We start from the raw sequence: 7,749 nt of genomic DNA, 5'->3' as shown, positions 1-7,749 counted from the left end.
ATGTCCTGACTGGTCTTGTCCTAGTGGCACTGGTCACCCAGTGGGGTTCCTGCCCCATGTGAGAGTGCTGGTCCCTTGTTCCAGCCTGGTAAATCCTCCTGACACTGTTCTGGGACATCTGGTAGCTTCAGGGCTCTGTCATGTCACATCACAGGATGGAGCCTAGCAAATGCTGTCCTCACTTGTAAAATGTGCTTTAAGGTACAAAGTGCTGTGGGAAATCTCATGCTGAAGCATTTACACTGCTGTTCACACGATTTTGTACAAAACCTCTCAAATCTTGCCAGAAGTCAAGGTTTATTTCCCCAACCTGAGGGTATTTAATCCTCACCTCATTAACTTTGATTTTCATGTACAATTGCTGAGGAGAGAAAACAACCAAAACATTTTGTATTAGGGAGCAGATCAGACATAAATTTATCCTGCAGCCATCCAAGATGCTTATCAGCATGTTCTTCTCTCTTCCCTAGCTGCATGAGCTTGCAGAAAAACTGGTTTTGCTTGGCTTTGGCTTTCTGAAAGAAGAAATGACTGCTGGAGAAATTCCTCGGGTAGCACACCCCTGCTTGGGATGGGTTGGTGGTTTGAGATGGGATCAAATTGAGGTACCCTGGGCAATGGAAGGACTCGGATCTTGAAAAGGAGAGAGATTTTTTTCCCAACATTTTATTCAGAAAATAAACTGAGGTCACTGAAAAGTGACCTCTGACTGGGGTGTAACTTACTTCTGCAGTTAAAACCATCTTCTTCTTGCTCTCAGCCACAACCAGCCCAGCTTTATAAAATCAAAAAGAGGTGTTAAGTGTGATTGTGAAGCCAAATCTCACACTCTCCCTCAGATTCTGCTGGGGCTGTAGCCAGGCACAGGCTGTCTGGAGGCAGAGCACATCAGGGCATTCCACCAGCCTACTACTCAACTTTGCTCTGAGCAATGGGTGAAAACCAGCTCTGGTAAAATCACTGTTTTGCAAAGTTGGAATGAACTCTGCTTTAAAACTGCTTGAAAACCAAACTTCTGCCAAAAGGAACTTTTGCCAAACATCATGCCGGCAAAAAATAATAGGAAAGGGCAATTATTTCTTCCCATTTTGGTATTTTCCATCCACCATTCCCTGGTGATTCCTACAAAATGTATGAGGTTAGAACGGAGAAAAATGCCCCCACTGTACACATTCCTCTTCCAGCAGTTTTTAAAGTCATGGATGGTGGGATTTGCATTTGTACAAAGTGCATTGACTGAGTTTGCTTATTAAAAAAAGTTTTTTCCCCACTGCTGCAGCTGCAGTGTGCCATACCCACCTGAAGATGCCTCTGCCACAATCATCATAGCCAAAACCGGGGGGATCTTCCTGTTTATTTTGTGGCTAGGAGTGCTGTGAACTCAGGAATTCCTCCAGGTGGATGCTGTTCCCAGTGTTTGCATTGGGCTGAAGGACAAACTGTGTCTAACCAGCTAAGCTGTGGAGTCTGATATCTGTTTTTACTTATTTTTTGCAAAGCTGCATCTGAGGTCTTATCTTGCTTATAAACAGCTCAGTGCTGTCACCAAGTGGAAAAAGCAAATCCCAGAAAACTGCACATGAGCCAGGCCGGAATCCACCACAGCCCTCCAGCACAGCTTTTCCTTTCTGCATGGTAAGGTTTGGATTTGCAACATCACACTGGCTGCTGTGACAGCAAGCACAACAGGCCAGCAAATTCATGGATTTTTTTTTTTCCTTTAATTTGCTAAAAGTGGAACTTTACAGAAGTCCTGATAAAACTTTCCTGGAGAACGTGTTTCAGATCCAGAGGGGCTTTCTTGTCAGGCCCAGAGAGAATGAGAAACAGCCAGATAAAAAGGGCATGAACCCGCAGTGTGAGCAACAAAGACCAAACTCCCGGCCCATCTCACTCGAGACAAGATGCATGAACTCAGCATCCTGGTGAGTCCCCCAAGACCAGGGTCAGGCTGGGAGCTAACTCTGCTTTATCTCCTGCTGAATAATTCCAGGTCTCATCTTGACAGGGAATGGGAAAACCGTGGTGATTACAAGACGTTTTCAGAGCTGCCGGCGCTGTTCCTTGCCCCGCTTTAGTGACAGGTTGTGATGAGGCGTTAGCAGGTTGTGGGATGATCAAAGGTAGAGGGGAGGAATTCCCTGTACCAAGAGGGATGCTGGGTCTCACTCCAATGCCACCTTAGAGCAGAGGGCAAGAAAGACCGAGGTTTTATGCTTCCCCACTTTGACTTTGTCCTGGTCTTTCTTCACAATGATAAACAGCAGCAGTCAGCCGATAGTGATTTAGTATGTGGAAAGCCTGAGTTTTATCCCTGTCCCTATCCCGGCTCCTTTTAAGTCTCCAGTAGAAATCTCAGCAAGATAAAAACTGTCTGAGTTTGTATCCACACAGGGTAATGTGGCTGAGCCTCATAAATCCCAGCAGGGTATAAATATCACCCCGTTTTCCTCAGCAAAAGCAAAATTACTGGGCACCAGTAATGAAGAGAAGGGCTTGTGCTGCCTGGGATCAGTGTTGGAAATTGCTTTGCACCCCAAATGTCAGCAGAGATGGGACTCAAGCACTAACCTTGTGGTGTGTTTAGGATGCTGAAGTGGCCTCTCCCAGTTTCAGGCAGGAATAATTTCTCATTTAAATGGGAGTTGAGGCAGCCATGCAAAGCAGCCCTAATGCCTGTAGGCGGCACGAGAGCGTGTCTGATCCGAGCTGGACGCAGCCCTGTGCTGTGTGCAGCTCTGCAGGATGAAACAGATGCCACCTGCACATCCTGGCATCAGGAAGACCCTTCTGCTCTCAGACCCCCATCCGTGTGTGTGGCTGTGGGTTGGAGTGATGCCTTGTGAAGGCTGACCTAGGACAGAGGCTGGACAGAGCTAAAGGAAAAAGCAGGGGTTTATTAAAAGACCTTGGGCAGCACCAGAGCCCAGCCAGGGCTGCACCCAAGATAAACCCAAATGGTCCCAAAATGCACGAGCGCTCCCGGGGGCTCTCACTGTGATCAGCTCTGCTCCATTTGCACATTGGAGTTCATTGTCCCATTCCAGCTTTAGCCCATGCAGTCCCATCCTGCTTGTTTTTCTCTCTTCAGTGCATGCTGTTTGTGCTCTTGGGCCTGAAATTTGGATCATTTGTCCTTGGTGCCCAGCTGGAGAAGGAATTGTTTTGTCTCCCTGCTCTGCGCAGAGAGCTCAGCATCCCCTAATATGAAGCTCAGACCCACACACTAAAGCAGCACAGAATCTGAAAAATATAAAAGCTAAACCCGAGGCATCAGGAGGATGCAGGGGTGCAGGGCAGAGCACCCCGAGCCCCAGGCTGTTCCCCAGAGTGCTGTGAGGCTGATGTGGGGTTGCCCAGAGTGAAGCTGGAATCAGGCCCTACATCTCACCAAATCCTCCCTTTGGATGGAAGCTCTGCAGTGCTGGCCAGCAATTTCTCACCCTCTGGACAACACAAGGAGCTGTTCCTGCACAGCCAGGGTGCACTGTCCCAGTCCCCCCACTGAGAGAGTCCCAGCTACCACAGCCCTGCTGCTGGGGCAGCAATCATTGCTCCCTTTCCTTTTATTCCTGAAGAGACCTATGGGATCAAAATGATGGTGTTTGCAACTGGACCCCCCACCCATCACACCTCTGCCCCCAGGCAAAGACAGGGAGTGATTTCCTCAAGTGTAGGTCCTGGGTTGGTGGTTCTTTACTGCCCTGCATTTTAGGGGGAGGTTGGTGAGAGATTCCCTGGAGATGCTGAGTGAAATACCTCTCAACTCTCTCGGGCACACACCTCTGTCAGCAGCACTGCAGCACCTTCCAGAGGTATCTGTCTCCTGCCACTGACTGCAGAGACAGCCTCAGGTATTGGCTCAGGCTCATCAGGACACTTAGGAAAGAAAATCAAAATTAAATAAATGTTTATGGATTAAACTCCTTGGTAGGAGGCTCTTACAAGGTATTCAGTTTACTTTCATTCATTTAAGGAGAACTAAACTGAGCCGTGGTCATTTTAATTCTGCTAAAAACAGTACAAAGAAGCATAATGTGACTTATCTTAATCCACTTGAAAAATCAATTCAGTTTAATTTTCTTGAGTGTCTAGCATAGTTTGCCTTTGATTTTTCATGTTAATTAGTTTTATTGTGGCTGATTGAAACCTAGCATGACCATAGCTTCCCCTAGTCACATAAAGCTCCTGTGGCTGTGTGCAGAGTGGAAATACAAAGCTCCTGTGTTGGCTGCCCAGGATGGAGGATGATCCTGTGCAGGCCCCATGACAACTGCACAGGGTCACTGTGGTTAGAAGGCACCTCTGGAAGGTTCAGGTCCAGCCCCTCTGCTTAGGGAAGGGACAGCTGGAACAAACTGCTCAGTGCCATGTCCAGTTGGGTTTGAGTATCTGCAAGGATGGAGAGTCCAAAACCTCTTTGAGCAAATTTTTCCCTCAAAAAAATTCCTATTTGACCACCATAACAGTAGAAGAAACGGTTCCTCTGATGTTTCAAACATGCTCTTTTTTATTTTTTGGTCTCCCAGGATGTGACAAATAGCTGGAGACAACCAAAAAGTGACCACCACTGCAGGGGAACTGATACAACAGAGGAGACTGCTGTGACAGGTGTGCTCTGGGGACCCAAAGCCACCTTTGCAGCCCCTTACACCCAGGGCCAGGACAGAAATGGGTGGGAAGATGAGAAAAATCCCTGCACACACCATGGCTCTTCAGCAGGGTGCATCAAGCTGAGAGCAGAAACTGGTAGATCTGCCACAGACTGCTGAGAAATTCAAAATGTCCACCCCCCAGAAGTCAGCAGAGCCATAAGAAAAAGAGGCTTGTACAAAGCACTTTGCAGAGGAGGTGAGTTCATCATCTCCATCCTGCAGGTGGGGAAGATGAGGCAGGAGTAAAAAATAATTTGCCAGTGGTTACCTGGCACAGAAATGCATCCAGGTGCCAGCTCAGCCCTGGGCCAAGTGCATTGTGAGTGCCAAGCCACTGCCTTTATCCCAGGCACTGTCCCACAGCCTTGGGGCTGTGATGGCTAAATGCTTATTGTGCTCTCTGTACAAAACAAAACAGAACTGCCAAGGTGGGGTAGAGGGAAAGAAAAAGCACCAAGGCATGGGAATCTGCTCATGGTTTTAAAAAGACTTGGACAAAAGCCAGATTTTAATTTTTGATGGTTTTCCTGGAGAGAAAAACACCAATAAAAATGCTAAAAAAAGGCCAAAACAAAGCCATTGGCTGTTGAAACCCAAATGTTTGAAGTTTATTCTCATTAAACCCCTATAGGAGCATGTGAAATGGAAAAAGAAATCTGCTTTCTTATGATCCAATAAGTCATGAATCATTAAGGTTGGAAAAGACCTCCAAATTCATCAAGTCATAAAAAGGTCCATCAGAATCCAGTGTCTTGGAGATTAAACTGGACAGTGGCACCTGGAAAGGAGATGCCCATATCCAAAGTAAGGGCAGTAACAACCAGATCCCCTTGGCAGCTCTGGGGTGGCTTCTCCACTGTCAAAGGCTGGGGAATGAGGGGAGCAGCCAGAGGAGAAGCTGCAGTGGAGCTGGGTATGTAACAGCTGCTTCTTGGAGAGGCTGGTTGGTCTGCTCTCTGAGAAATGCCAAATTACACAATTAAATCAGTCCCTGTTGGTTTTAAGCCTTATGGATCTGCATTCCCGAGGGTGAACTGATGGATTTACTGCCATTTCACCAGTGCTCGTTACAAGAGTGTTTTTCTTCCAAGATGAGAGGAGGGGATGAAAATTGCACCCCCATCAACCCCAGCAGAAGAGGATCTGACGCTGAGGGGGTTCAAAGGGAACAACATGAACAAAGCAGAGGTTTCCCACTGGCTCTGCAGCCTCAGGGGGCTTTGAAATGAGGATTTGAGAAGCCTCCATCAATCTCAGGCACAGCGCAGAGCCCTCTCCTCTCCTCTCCTCTCCTCTCCTCTCCTCTCCTCTCCTCTCCTCTCCTCTCCTCTCCTCTCCTCTCCTCTCCTCTCCTCTCCTCTCCTCTCCTCTCCTCTCCTCTCCTCTCCTCTCCTCTCCAATGTTTTGTGCTCCTGTGGGTGTCCCACAGCTGGAACATCCCCAGCTGTGGCCAGGTTTGTTCTTGTCCTGCAGGAAATAAGATTTCATGTAAGTGAGAAGTGCTCCAGTTCACCCTGACATGGACAAAAGGAGAAACAGACACAAAACTCGTGCATTTGAGCTGTTGCAGACACGGGACCATCCACAGACTCAAATCCCACATTCAAAACCAACTCCTGTATCCAGGCTCAGGCTCTTCATCCCCAGCCAGGCCACACCAAATTCCATTTCCCAGCACCTGTGTGCGGGTGTTCCAAGCTGCAGGGAGGGATCATGGTGGTGACACTGAGTGTAGCTGAAAGCTCCACCCAAGGCTGGGCCTGCTGCTCTGCTCTGCTCTCCCTTGAGCTTGGCAGCTCATGCCTGCAAGTTATATATTTTATCCCCTGCATGCCAGGCTGCTCCATCCCCAGGCTTTGTTCAGGGATTGCCATGCAAATAAGCCCACTGCTGCCTCAGACTGTGATAATTAAAAGTGAAGTTGTAAAACAAGCAGCATCAATTTTTGGTGCACGTCCCCAGCAACACATGGTGATTGCACTGAGTGAGGAGACATTTCCAGCTACGCAGCAAACTCTAAATAGCCTGGAGAGAATACATGGGAATTCAGCTTGTGCAGCAATTTCAGATGTCAAAACAAGTTTCCTTGTTAAAATGAAACTATTTGGACTTTGCATTTTTAATTAAAGCTTTTAATTATCCAACGGTATTTTATTAGCTTTTATGAAGACAGCTGCTTTAAATGCTATGAGCCAAATCTGTGCTATTGGTCCGAGGCAGGGTTTCAGATGCAAACAGCCTTCATCGTGACTAAATGGGGCAGTTTAATTTAAACTCGACTTTACTGGCCCAGCTTGATTGAAACCCTTTTATGGCAGAGGCAATAAACAGCCTGGAAGGGAGAGTTTGTTACCCACAGCTGGGAGGGGATGCTGTGCCTCTCAGCCCTTCCCAGGTGAGCATCTGTGATATTCCCGTTCTCTGGACAGAGAGACACAATTCTGTCTCTCAGGATTGCACAGAGAGAAGAAGAGAAAACAATCTTTCTCTCTGCCCCTTTGTTTTCCCCATGTGGAATGTGGTGTGGAGATTGTTCACCTGCAGTGATGGCTGGGTTGGATCCTGGTGAAGGTTGTTTGGGGTCAGTGACCAGTGGGATCCAGCTGTGGCTCGGGCTCTCAGCAGAGTCACGAGTTTGAGTCAGGTGAGTAAGAAGTCAGTATGTAGAATAGGATAGCATCTCTTTAAATAGTATATTAATGTAATATAGTATAGTTTTAATAAAGCTATCCTTCAGCCTTCTGATCTGGAGCAGACATCAGCATTTCTTCCCTGAATCCGGGGTTTGCTGCATTTTACTATAAGCATCAGCTGCCTCTGGAAGGGATTTCTGTGCCCACCCCACCTCCCTTGTCATGTTGTTTTGTCTTTGAGACTGGAAGGTCCTGGCTGGAAGCCTTTTGCACCCCTGTGATGGGTTTTGAGGTGCTGAGGCCCTAGAGCAGGTGCTGCCCAGCACAGGAACTCAGGGGAGCTGAACTCACCAGGCTCTGGTCTGCAGGAGGTCAGGCTCCAGAGATGTTCTGTGCTTTCTCTGCTGCACTGTGATCACAGTCCTCCTCAAGAAACAGGTGGCACTTGTGGCCCTGAGTTA

This window comes from Anomalospiza imberbis, chromosome 19 (genome assembly GCF_031753505.1).
Source record: "Anomalospiza imberbis isolate Cuckoo-Finch-1a 21T00152 chromosome 19, ASM3175350v1, whole genome shotgun sequence".
Classification (NCBI taxonomy): domain Eukaryota; kingdom Metazoa; phylum Chordata; class Aves; order Passeriformes; family Viduidae; genus Anomalospiza; species Anomalospiza imberbis.
This window is presented reverse-complemented; position numbering follows the sequence as displayed.